At 42.9% G+C, this 13,412-nt stretch overlaps 1 non-coding gene across 1 annotated transcript; it reads left to right on the plus strand.

The window, feature by feature from the left end:
• The first annotated feature begins 10,875 nt into the window (after positions 1 to 10,875).
• Positions 10,876 to 10,948, plus strand: Trnaa-cgc (transfer RNA alanine (anticodon CGC)). Its single transcript has one exon. It is a non-coding gene; the product is annotated as a tRNA-Ala (tRNA).
• The last annotated feature ends 2,464 nt before the right edge of the window (positions 10,949 to 13,412 follow it).

The raw sequence follows: 13,412 nt of genomic DNA on the forward strand, positions 1-13,412 counted from the left end.
TTCATATGTCGTCTTGACGGAACAGATGATGGCTCGGCGTTCCATTTCGAGTTATTCGTAATTTTCCACTCATGTTCGCGATCGCTGTTTAGCTGCTAGTAACCCCCAGAAGTTGTCTCCCACCCACAAAACTTATGCCCCAGCTCAAACAAGCAATGTCACTGGGTCATTATGTGGTAGCCGATGCGCAGATGTGATGGGAAAGACACCTTCGATGTACTGTAATATTAAGCAACAGACTTGATAGTGCGAAGAATTTTACAATAAGTTCAACACCGGCCATTGATGTGACAGCATGGCCCCCAATTTCAGTATGAGAGCTAAACCGCTCCTTTTACATCACTTTGCGAGTATGATTGCGAATGTGGGTACGTGCATTCATTGTTTATTCTCGAACACATACATGATCAAAGTACATAAGACAATGCTCTACATATTTGTAACACTTCGAGCATAGTGTTTAATTTAAGATCTATCTCCCAGCGTATGGGAGTCACAGAGCATTTTCCTCATCTTAGAGTAAAAGACCAGCCTAACAGAGTCATTGACCAACACACCCTGCAGCATCGTTGGAGAATTAATCTCCAAGCGATCAGAAGAAGAGCGCTACACTCCACGTCTCGTAAATGAATATAGCTCTCCAAGTCCCAACCCATCCAAGTGCACGAGATTTCTCGAGATGTTACCATGTCGAGGAACCTAGCACTCCTTATCGATGTATAGTAACAGATTTCAAAGTGCCGTAATGTAAAGCATACAGTTAAGAAGAACAAGAAAAGACTTATTTTTATACGCGATGGAGTTCGAGACGAATTGAGTTGGACACATTTTTACCCAAATCAACGAAGCTATGATCTCTAAATTATTGTTCTAGAGTCTAGTATCTGTACTTGGAAGATATTGGTAAGATAGAGAATAAACACACACTCTCCTAAGACTACAACTTTCTGCACTTAAAAGCTGGCTATAATGCTAGATCGGGGATACCTCCCCCCCCCCCTCCCCCCATCAGACATAAATCCTTCATTTCGTAACAAACTCTGTAAACAGCGCATCAGTCGGCCAAATGCATACACAGGGATTGTAGCACATCATAAGCTCTTACCGCTAAGTTAGTTATGACCCTGAAGTCCCGATTATACACCCAAAATGCGACAGGGGTGATCGCATAAATGAAAGCTCCTTTAGAGGAGTGTGTCAAGTTTCTTCACACATGAGATGGAAGTCCTCTGATGACCGACAGGTTTACCAACAACGATCGCAAGTAGACAGTGCTTTAAAACACATATGGAACACGTAGCTGTATACGAGTAGAATGCAGGCTACGTCACGTGCCTGATGCATCCGGAATCACTGGTACCTCAACAGACATACAGTATAATGCAGCCTCAATGGGAAAAAAATTGACTGCCTCCCTTATTCCCTTCGTTTCGATGTCCACGTATTCTGGCATTCCTCCTGTTGCAGCATACTTGGTCCAATATACAAATTGTTCGGTGCAAACCAGAAGATAGCAAAGTACTTCCTCAAGTTCACCGTATTAGGCTCCATATTCGGTTGATATATACCTGTTCCCTGGTCTTTTTTGGCAATTCTATCGATTTGAGGTCAGATCTATATATGCGATCATGACATAATATCTCGTTCTGCGTTCTAAAATTGATTGTAAATGTATCACAGATGGCACCACCTAGCCCAAATGCTTTGATCGGGACGTGTAATATAGAAGTGCACTCCACTGTATCCAGTCACCTCCACATTCGGAGAGCGTTTGCTCTGCTTTCTGCATGACTTTGTATATGCACGCCTCGTGGACGGCTCTCAGGACCCTGTCCCATCGGTTGGTGGATCAAACTTCGAATATAGAATACGTGTCCGGTCGTAACGCATGGTTGGTCCACCCGCAAACTCTATCGTACATGTGGCCCGTGGTGGATCTGTCTCCAAACATAGCTCGGTATATATAGTCTGCGGCAGATCCACACCCGAACGCTAACTCGGATGTGATAGATTGTGGATCTGCATCCCAACAACGCTTCGTACATTGCGCGTGACGGATCCATCTCCGAATCCTATCCCGTGCACAGCATATTGTGGATCCACTCTGTCAAGAAGCATGGGACTTCATTTCGACTTCCATACGTTTTGTGATCATACCAGCCTAGATCACGAATAAAATACCGGCAAATTCCCTGTTATGATGCAGGATGGTTGTAACATTACATTTCGTGGCGACTGGGGAATCTTTTACGAGTCTGGATTTTAGCCACATAATAGCACAGCTCACAATTTCAGAATTTGTTGTGGATGCATGCACTCCAATCTGAAACTCTTTAAAGGATTAATACTTAAAAAAAGTGCACTTGTGTTAATTGGAATATGTATATCTATGTACTACTCACAGTTTTGCAGTCGTCGTCTGTCGCACTGGGCCAAACTACACGGACTTTCTCGCCTATCACTGCCAGTTTGTCCTTCCTGGCATGCTGAAATAAAGCAAGAGATGTAATCAAATCAAATATGAACTTACATAAGCTAAGGCACTACCATACAAATCGAAAATCACCGTGTAACTTTATATGCATATTACTCAGAAAGAAACGATTGCCGACTGGCAAGAAACAAAGTTTCTTTCTGTATTTATGAAAACCTACTTACTGAAAAAAATGCGGAAAATCCCCAACACGAAAATCTGAAATTAGCCACTAGCCACCGAACAACAAGAAAATATTCGGGAGGACGACGGTTCAATCCCGCGTCCAGCCATCCTAATTTAGATTTTCCGTGATTTCCCTAAATCTCTCCAGGCGAATGCCGGGGTGGTTCCTTTGAATAGGGCACGGCCGACTTCCTTCCCCATCCTTCCCTAATCCGATGAGACCGATGACCTCGCTGTCTGGTCTCCTTCCCCAAAACAACCCAACAAGCAAATAACAATCAGAAAGCACTGCAGTAGCCCCTTCTACACATGCGCGAGTTATCTCTGCCCAGCGTCCATGCGCTGATTGAGGGTGGTTTGCAGCTGCTCCTCTATTCTGGCGCGCGGATAATGTGTCTGCTAATTTTCGTAGTTTCACTCCTTCTATCACTAGATAGCTGTCGCGCTAGACCAATACCATTCACGGAAGATCATCGTGTAATACCCCCTTAAGAACTACCACAGCTATACTTAAAGAACGATTCAAGAGATCGCTTTGATATTTTCTAACAAGTGATAGTATGCAGAGGGATACATAATTTTGTTGCAGAGTTAATATTCTTAACTATTATCCGTGGAGATATTGAAGTAAACTTTTTGTAGAATGATATACTTAGAATGACAGTCGAAAGTGCTTGAAATGTAGTACAGTGATATAACGCTTGTTAATGTTCATACGGGAACTTTCACAAACTTAAGTGAGAAAATTGCTGAAGTTACGAGGCAAGGTGGCTGTACTCACTGTGGTGTAGATACTGCCAAGCAGGGCTCTCTTCAACCCTTCACCATTGTGACGACCCGAGCTCTGCTAGGGACGCTATCTCAAAGGTATCTCAATGTCTGTGGTGAACGGCAGCCCATTCCTTCGCAAGAGTAGAAACAAGGAAGGCAGTGATGTTGGGTGATGGGGTCTGGAGCTAAGTCGACGTTTTAACTCATCCGAAAGGTCTTCCATTGGACTCACGCTGGGACCCTGCACAGGTCAGTACATTTCACGAATATTATTCACGATAAACGACTGTCTCACTGATGTTGCTTTATGGCAGGGTGTATTGTCATACTGATACGAGCAATCAGCATCTCCAAACGGTTTCTCTACTGTACGCATGTCCTTCCAGTTTCGGATTTTCGTAAGCGCAGTAAGTGAACTATACCCTAACCACGGAAAATACCCCCATACCATAACACCACCTCCTCCACACTTTACTGCTGGCACTACCTGATGGCATGCAATATTCTCTAGGTATTTGCCAAAACCAAATAAAAAAAATGGTTCAAATGGCTCTGAGCACTATGGGACTTAACATCAGAGGTCATCAGTCCCCTAGAACTTAGAACTACTTAAACCTAAATAACCTAAGGACATCACACACTTCCATGCCCGAGGCAGAATTCGAACTTGCGACCGTAGCGGTTGTGCGGTTCCAGACTGAAGCACCTAGAACCGCTCGGCCACACCGGCCGGCAAAACCAAATCCTTCCATCCAATTAATACGAGGTATAGCATGATTCACCATTCCAAATCACTCGTTTCCTGTCATCCACTATCCAGTGGCATAACTCTTTATGCAGTCAAAAGTGACGCTTGGCATAGACTATATAAATGTGTGCCTTATGAGGAGTTGCTTTACCATTGTACCCCATTGTCTTCAACTCCGTACATACCGTCATTGTGCTAGCTGGACTGCTGGTAGCACCTTGGAATTCACGAGTGACTTCTTCTGCTGATTTCATGCTATTTTTCCCAACCACACTCCGTAGTCGGTTCAAATGGCTCTGAGCACTATGGGACTCAACTGCTGTGGTCATTAGTCCCCTAGAATTTAGAACTACTTAAACCTAACTAACCTAAGGACATCACACACATCCATGCCCGAGGCAGGATTCGAACCTGCGACCGTAGTGGTCGCACGGTTCCGGACTGCGCGCCTAGAACCGCGATCCACCGCGGCCGGCGCACTCCGTAGTGCTCCATGGCTCTTGCCTGTCAGTGCATGAGGTCTGCCAGGTGTTGGTTCAGCTATGGTTGTTCCTTCATGTTTCCACTTCACAATCACATCCCCAACAGTAGACTTGGGCAGCTGAATGTCCATGCTGGATTTGTTACTCAGGTGACATCCAGTGGCCAGTCCTCGTTCGATGTTTCTGAGCTCTCCTGACTGACCTATTCTGCTGTTACTGCTCCTCAACTGACAACAAATACTCCCCCACCACCTTTTACAATGGCGAGTCTGTCTCTTTTGACATCTAGAAGTCAATTCTGCGTTACACAGGGTGTTTGCATCTACAGGGTGATCAAAAAGTATAAATTTGATAACTGAATAAATCACGGAATAATGTAGATAGAGAGGTACAAATTGACACACTTGCTTGGAATGACATGGGGTTTTATTAGAACCATAAAATACAAAAGTTTAAAAAATCTGCGACAGATGGCGCTTCATCTGATGAGAATAGCAATAATTAGCATAACGAAGTAAGACAAAGCAAAGATGATGTTCTTTACAGGAAATGCTCAGTATGTCCACCATCATTCCTCAACAATAGGTGTAGTCGAGGAATAATGTTGTGAACAGCACTATAAAGCATGTCCGGAGTTGTGGTGAGGCACTGGCGTTGGATGTTGTCTTTCATCATCCCTAGAGATGTCGATCGATCACGATACACTTGCGACTTCAGGTAACCCCAAAGCCAATAATCGCACAGACTGAGGTCTGGGGACCTGGGAGACCAAGCATGACGGAAGTGGCGGCTGAGCACATGATCATCACCAAAGGACGCGCGCAAGATATCTTTCTCGCGTCTAGCGATACTTTTTTTGGTTCTAATAAAACCCCATGTCATTCCAAGCATGTATGTCAATTTTTACCACTCTATCTACATTATTCCGTGGTTTATCAAGTTTTCAAATTTATACTGACTTTTGAATCACCCAGTACATCTACATCTATATCTACGTGATTACACTGCTATTCACAATTAAGTGCCTGTAGGGGGTTCAGTGAACCAACTTCAAGCTGTCTCTACCGTTCCATTATCGAAAGGCGCTGGGGAAAAACGAGCACTTAAATTTTTCTGTGCGAGCTCTAATTTCTGTCGTGACGATCATTTCTCCCTATGCAGGTGGGTGCCAACAGAATCTCTTCGCAATCGGAGGAGAAAACTGGTGATTGAAATTTCATGAGAAGATCCAGTCGCAACGAAAAACACCTTTGTTTTAATGATTGCAACTCAAATTTACGTATCATGTCTGCGGCACTATCTCTCCTATTTCGCGATAATACAAAACGAGCCGCCCTTCTTTGAACTTTTTCGATGACATTCGTCAGTTCCACCTGATGCGGATCCCACACCGCACAATAATACTCCAGAATAGGGCGGACAAGCGTGGTGTTAGAAGTCTCTTTAGTAGATCTGTTGCATCTTCTAAGTGTTCTGCCAATGAATCACAGTCTTTCGTTTCCTCTACCCACAACGTTATCTATGTGATCGTTCCAATTTAGGTTATTTATAATTGTAATCCCTAAGTATTTAATTGAATTTACAGCCTTCAGATTTGTGTGACTTATCGCGCAATCGAAATTTAGCGGATTTCTTTTAGTACTTATGTGAATAACTTCACACTTTTCTTTATTCAGGGTCAATTGCCACTTCTCTCACCATACAGATTTCTTATCTAATTCATTTTGTAATTCGTTATGGCCATCTGATGACTTTATAATATGGTAAATGACAGCATCATCTGCAAACAATCTAATAGGGCTACTCAGATTTTCTATTATGTCTATAATATAGGAACAATAGAGGGCCTGTATCACTTCCTTGGGGAACGCTGGATATTACTTCTGTTTTACTCGATGACTTTCCGTCTATTACTACTAACTGTAATCTTTCTGACAGGAAATCACGAATCCAGTCGCACAACTGAGGCGATATTCCATAGGGACGCAGTGCAGTCAGAAGACGCTTGTGAGGAGCGGTGTCGAAAGCCTTCTCGAAACCTAAAAAATATGAAATCAGTTTGACATCCCCTGTCAGTAGCACACATTAACTCAAGAATATAAAGAGCTAGTTGTGTTTCACAAGAACGATGTTTTCTGAATCCATGGCGACTATATGTCAAGAAACCGTTTTCTTCGAGGTAGTTCATAATGTTCGAACACAGTATATGTTCAAAACCCTACTGCAAATCGACGTTAGTGATATGGGCCCGTAATTCAGCGGATTACCAGTATTTCTCTTTTAGGGTATTGGTGTGACTTCTGCAACTTCCCAGTCTTTCGGTACGGATCTTTATGTGAGCGTGCGTTTTTATATAATTGCTAAATATGGAGCTATTGTATCAGCATACTCTGAAGGGAACCTGACTGGTATACAATCTGGACCGGAGGCCTTGCCTTTATTACGTGATTTAAGGTGCTTTGCTACACCGAGGATATCTGCTTCTATGTTTCCCATCTTGGCACTTGTTCTTGATTAGAATTCACGAATATTTACTTCGTCTTCTTTGGTGAAGGAGTTTCGGAAAACCGTGTTTAATAACTCTGTTTTAGTGGCACTGTCATCAGTCACTTCACCGTTGTTATCGCGCAGTGAAGGCATTGATTGCGTCTTGCTACTGGTGTGATTTATGTATGACCAGAATCTCTTTGGGTTTTCTGCCAGTCTCCGAGAGAGAGTTTCGTTGTGTAAATTATTAAAAGCATCTCACATTGAAGTACGTGCTACATTTTGAACTTCTGCATGCTTTTGATGAGATAATACATACCATTGTCCAACTCATGGTAACTATGTGATAGAGGGAAAGTAACTGGTGCACAGTTTACCACAAGTATTGATTCTCTAAATTTACCCAAATGAATTTTGTGTGGACAACCTAGCTTTCGCTGTTTATCTTGAAGAAAAAAAATATTATTTATATTTTCAATACGATCACTGAAAACGCTGGTATAATACGTTTTATTGACCTCCAGAGCCTGTGGATACTGAAGAAGATGACGTAAAGGGTATTATATTTGGTACTTGAGGCCAAGATGTTTCAATGGGTGTATACATACATTTACTTACCAAGAATGTGTTTAGCTCCCTATGGAACAGATTTTGTTCACAAGTTTTCAAAGTACGTGGTTGTTTGTTGAACCATATTTTCCATTAATATAAGGACTATTGTCAGTTATTTTTAATTTTGTCCTCTGGAGGCAGTAGTTATCCCTACTTCTAGTATCAAAATTATGTGTATCACTGCACTTATTTACTTTGTTTTTACCATTCAGAAAAAATGGAATAAGTTTGTATAAATACAAGGAATATACTGTTCAATATTTATGTTGGACAAAGGTTTCACAAGAGGACAGTTGTCTGCACCAGGATTCGGTGATATGCTTCGGTAAACGTGGTACGTCGCTAAACTGTGTGATGACCAAGAGGCGTTTATGAATGTAAACCAAGTCTGTTTTTCAATAGACTCACTGAAAAATTATGCACACACAAAAATGAGGCGTTCATTCCACGTGCTCTGTGCCACAACAATTATTGTTTTCCATGTTCTATAAACAGCATAATCCTGATTCCTCCAGTGCCCCATAGACCACACTTTATCCTTGTCGCAAATGTAGATTCAATAAAGTAAATGCAATGACTGTACCACTTTGATTGGAAGTTCTCGTGTATCCTTTTTTTATTTCCAATTTCCTTATGAAAATATTTTTCTCCCTTTTTCGGGATAAAAATTATGGAACAATAAATGAATCATAAAATATTAATAATTTGCGCACTCATAATAAATTTGTTGTTAGAATTACTTGTGCACGAAAAAAAGTACCAACGGCTAGAATCGAACCAGAGATCTCGTGCTTATGAAACTACGCGGTTGCCCACTCGACTACAGACTGCTTCAATATTTACACCATACAAAGTTTATAAGAAGCTTGAAATTTTCAAACTCGTTCTTTTCAAAACCGCTTGAGAGTTACGTCTTGAAATGTCGAAATCCTGGTCGTGCTCTAAACCCTTGCAATATGAATCAAACCGGTAACGGGAAGTTCGTACTCGTAAGGGGAAGTGCCTCTCTGCACTGGGGGGTGCATTATTTTGAAACTTCCTGGCAGATTCCTGGAAACAATCCTTTAGGATGTGGCAAAACTACTGGATGGTTATATTTAAATCGCAGCAACTGACGGAGGTCCAGTGTGGGTTGTGATTATCGTATGACAGAAAAATTTAGTAATGGGTTAATGTGGAACCGATTTACGCCAGAAAAAAAATAGTTTGCTCCCCCTACCAGGTGCAAACCTGGCGCCGTACAGCATTTTTTAATCTCATTTTGTACGTTATTTTTCGTTGTATTTGTTCAGGACAGTCTTCCTGTGACACCTATTCAAATTCATCGTTGGTCCATTTACTCTGTTTTTTTATTACAGAGGGAAGGCTAAACCTCTGGCAGAACACGCTGAGCTACCGTGTCAGCATCTTGTTGATGTCTCCGGTGCTGATATTGAACAAATAGTGTTAAGCGGCTGCTATTAATAAAATAAACATTACGCCTTCCTCACTTGTTTGACCCTTTCTGCCCACATCCTCTTCCTCACTTGTTTGACCCTTTCTGCCCACATCCCGTTCCTAATCCATTACATATGGAAACATTTCTATACGTCTTTCTTGCTTTCACAGCGCCAGATTTGCATCTGGTTGCCAAAACTGAAACTATTTTTTCCCAGCGTAAACCGGTTCTGCATTAACGCGTTAGCATATTTACCATCTTTCGTTACCATACTATAATTACTGCCCATACTGGACTTCTGTGAGTAGCTGCACTTTAATTAAATCCACATGGTATTTCTCCATGATGTCCTTTTTTTCCAGGAGTACTAGTCATGCAGAACAGCTTATGTGACGTTTGGAAAGTAGCAGAGACGTTCTGACAGACATGAACCTGTGAGAACGGGCTGTGTCTCGTTCCTGGATAACTCAGTCGGCAAGAGGATAACCTGTGGAAAGCACGTTTCCGGTCTCCAGTGACTGCTGCTTTGGTTATTCGAGTTCGTGGATTAGAAGGCTGCTTGCAGTGAGATAAAGTCCTCTCCTTCATAACTGTGCAAATTTGCAGTGGCTGTTTTAAAGGACAAAGCTGCACAATCATAAATTACTGAATTACTAAGCAAACCTGGTAGCTAGTAAACAGCCATCGGGAGTTTTGAGGTGGCACGCTGGTTTGTTGGTTCTCTCTTAGTAGCAGTGGGCTGCGCTTCCTCTACTACTTCTCGGAAGGAGTGCCTTGTATGTGCGGCGACCAAATAAAAGGAGGCTGCACCTTCTCCTGAAGGAAGTTCTGTTCGCCTTCGCTTCTTGGTAAAGAGATAACAGTTTAGGGCTAATATTATATATAGGTCAATACTGACTTCGAGTTCTGGTTATGTTTGGATGTTGAGGTCTGATTGCTTATCAAACCTAACAGCAAGGTCATTTGCTCTTTCCTCTGTTTTAAATTAAACTTTTTTTATCCGAGGTTTTTCTCTGTATTATTACCCAGTGGGCGAAAGGTATTTAAGAAGACCGAGGAAGAGGTGCAAAGATCAATAATTTCAATCAAGAAGGTGTAACAGCAAATGCCTAGTACATGCCTGAAGGAGAAGAGAATCTGAAATTGTAATCAGCAGTAAGAGATCATAGAGGAATACCATTTTAGTGTTGACAAAGTTAGTGCAAAACAGTAAAATGTATGCGAAACGGCTGCTTGATTTTTATTTTTATTTATTTCAACAAAAGGCGTGGAGCACACATAAATACAGTCCCTGATGACATCTACGTCGTAGTGAATAAATCCAAATTAAGTTTCTAATTTTGTCCATTGCATATCTGAGCCTGTTATTGTGATTGTTAATTGAGGGCAACTCCACAGGTTTGAAAGTTCAAGAGACAACGAGCAACGTCTATAGTAAATAGTCCACATGACACCAACTAACTGACTGGACAAACTAGTAGACGGTAACGTGCAGCCTAGGCGAGTGGTTACGTCAGCTCTGCTACGTCCGGCTGGCGGTCACGTAGGATGGCTCGTGACCAGCCTCCCCCCACCAGATTCGTGTAGCGATCGTTACTGGTAAGTTTGAAATCCGTCATACAGTTTCAGTCCCGATCGGCCGCCTCCTTCTACCAGTTACATCTCGAAGTCTGGACCGAGCGAGGTGGTGCAGTGGTTAGCACACTGGACTCGCATTCGGGAGGACGACGGTTCAATCCCGTCTCCAGCCATCCTGATTTAGGTTTTCCATGATTTCCCTAAATAGTTTCAGGCAAATGCCGGGATGGTTCCTATGAAAGGGCACGGCCGATTTCCTTCCCCATCCTTCCCTAACCCGAGCTTGCGCTCCGTCTCTAATGACCTCGTTGTCGACGGGACGTTAAACAACACTAACCTAACCTAACCTCGAAGTCTGATATCAGAGCAACAGGCAGGTAACGGCGCACTAGCGGCAGATAACGCGACTGTACGGAGTCGCCGGCATCACACACATCCATGCCCGAGGCAGGATTCGGACCTGCGACCGTAGCAGCAGCGCAGTTCCGGACTGAAGCGCCTAGAACCGCTCGGCCAGAGCTGCCGGCTCCTTATAATTTCACGAGGTTTTTCTGGTACCGAGCGCCGCGGGTTTCGAATTCGTGCCAGGCGGCATGGAACTCGAAGACCACTAGAGGTCGCTGCAGCGTTGTTTTGATTTCGTGAGGTTGTCTCTTGTGACCCCGTTGCTTAGTACTTAGTTGTTGATCTCGGTGTCTTGCTCGGTTGTCTGTCGTCGTGCTTGTCCTTCCATTCCCGTTCGTCCGTCTTGTTTGTTCGCGGGCTGCTCCCGTCGGTCCCGCCGAGTTTTCGTTAGCGGCAACCCCGCAACAGTCCCTGTCGCGGTTACAACAGTTTCCGTAGGTGGCGGCGCTAGACATAACCTTCAAAATGACGTCCGTAACAGAGTCGTGTTCCAAGCAGAGAGCTCTCATCGAGTTTTCATTCGACGGAAAACACAGATATTCGTAGGCACTTGCAGACTGTCTACGGACACCTCTGGACGCCTCTGTTGGTGGTGCTGACACACTCGTTGGGGTAGTCAAAAGTGTGTGAGCACTGGGTTCCTCACCACCCAATAGAAAACCACACTCTGCGGGAAGCAGTGCGTAGCTGATGGGGAGGTTATTGATGCAGCAAAACGTTGGCTCCGACGTCGACAGGCAGAATGATATCATTCGGTCATACGGGCCCTCATAGTAAGGCGGCGTAAGGCCGTTGAACTAAACGAAAATTATGTTGAAAAATATGGTTTTTTAGCCAGAAGAGAGGGCAGTACTCTGTGTATTGGAATTCTGACTAAAAAATCTGCTTTTAGAAAAAGGGAAGTGTTGCATTATTTATTGAAAGCCCCGTATATTTTAACCGTGTGGTGAGTAACATTAGAGGCCGGGCGCTGATGAACGTGCAGTTGAGCGCCCCACAAACCAAACATCATCATTAACATTAGACGCTCCATGATGCTACTCGTGGACGATGCCGTTGTCTCTAGGAAGACTAGTTAAATGCAGGAAGATCTGAAGAAGTTCGACGATTGGTGTAGGAACTGGCAGTTGTCACTGAAAGTAAATAAATGCAAAATGTTGTGCATAAGTAGGCAAAGAGATCGATTATACCATTGGTGAGAAATCACTAGAAACATTAACTACCGTACAATACCTAGGAGTAATCATTCGAAACAACTTTAAGTGAAATGACCACATGGAACTAATGGTAGGAAAATAAGATGCCAGACAGGGATTTATTGGAAGAATCTTAAGCAAACGGTATTTATCCAGAAAATAAGTGGCTTACAATCCCCTTGTTGGGGCGATTCAGGAATGCATACCAGATTGGATTAACAGAACAGAGAGAGAAGATATAACGAAGAGCGACACGTGTCGCCACGGTATTGTTTAGTCAGCGCAAGAGCGTTACGAGGATGCTCAACAAACTCCAGTGGCAGACACTACAAGAAAGCCGTTGTTTATCACGAAGAGACTTACTGTTGCTTTTCCATAAACGTACTTTCCGGGAAGAGTTGGGAAACATTTCTGCGCCACGTACACGTCTCGCAAAATGATCAGTGAAACAGGGAAGGGCGATAATATAGTAGCACCACAAACACCATTCGGCACACGCCGCAAATATTCAAAAGTGTGCGTGTGTGTGTGTGTGTGTGTGTGTGTGTGTGTGTGTGTGCGCGTAGTAGCACAAAATATTTGTCTACTTAGAAATTTGCTTATATCGTTCTAGCTCGCCATTAGGTCTGGTAGGGCACTGTAAATCACTGAAGATAAATATGAAAAGGCTCTTAAGAATAATTTGTTATTTCGAAATTGGTAACAACGCTATTTTTAAGAAATGAATAATTAAGAGTCGCCTGTCGCTCTTTTTAATTTCAGAAAGAATCCACCTACATATACATACAGCAATAATCTTATTATTTTATTTATTTATTTGTTTAATTAACCTGACCTGGTTAGGGCCATAAGGCCCTCTCTTACATCAGACCAGGGTTTCACACATACAGTATTCAATACACCATAGCTGATATGACAACTGGTACTGAAATGATTTCGTGTCTGAAGTGACAGTGTGAATAAATTATACTATGAACTAACAAATTTAATTAAAATCAATTCTGGCATTACTTGTACTACTGCAGCTGTAGCGACT

Source organism: Schistocerca gregaria, chromosome X (genome assembly GCF_023897955.1).
Source record: "Schistocerca gregaria isolate iqSchGreg1 chromosome X, iqSchGreg1.2, whole genome shotgun sequence".
Lineage (NCBI taxonomy): Eukaryota > Metazoa > Arthropoda > Insecta > Orthoptera > Acrididae > Schistocerca > Schistocerca gregaria.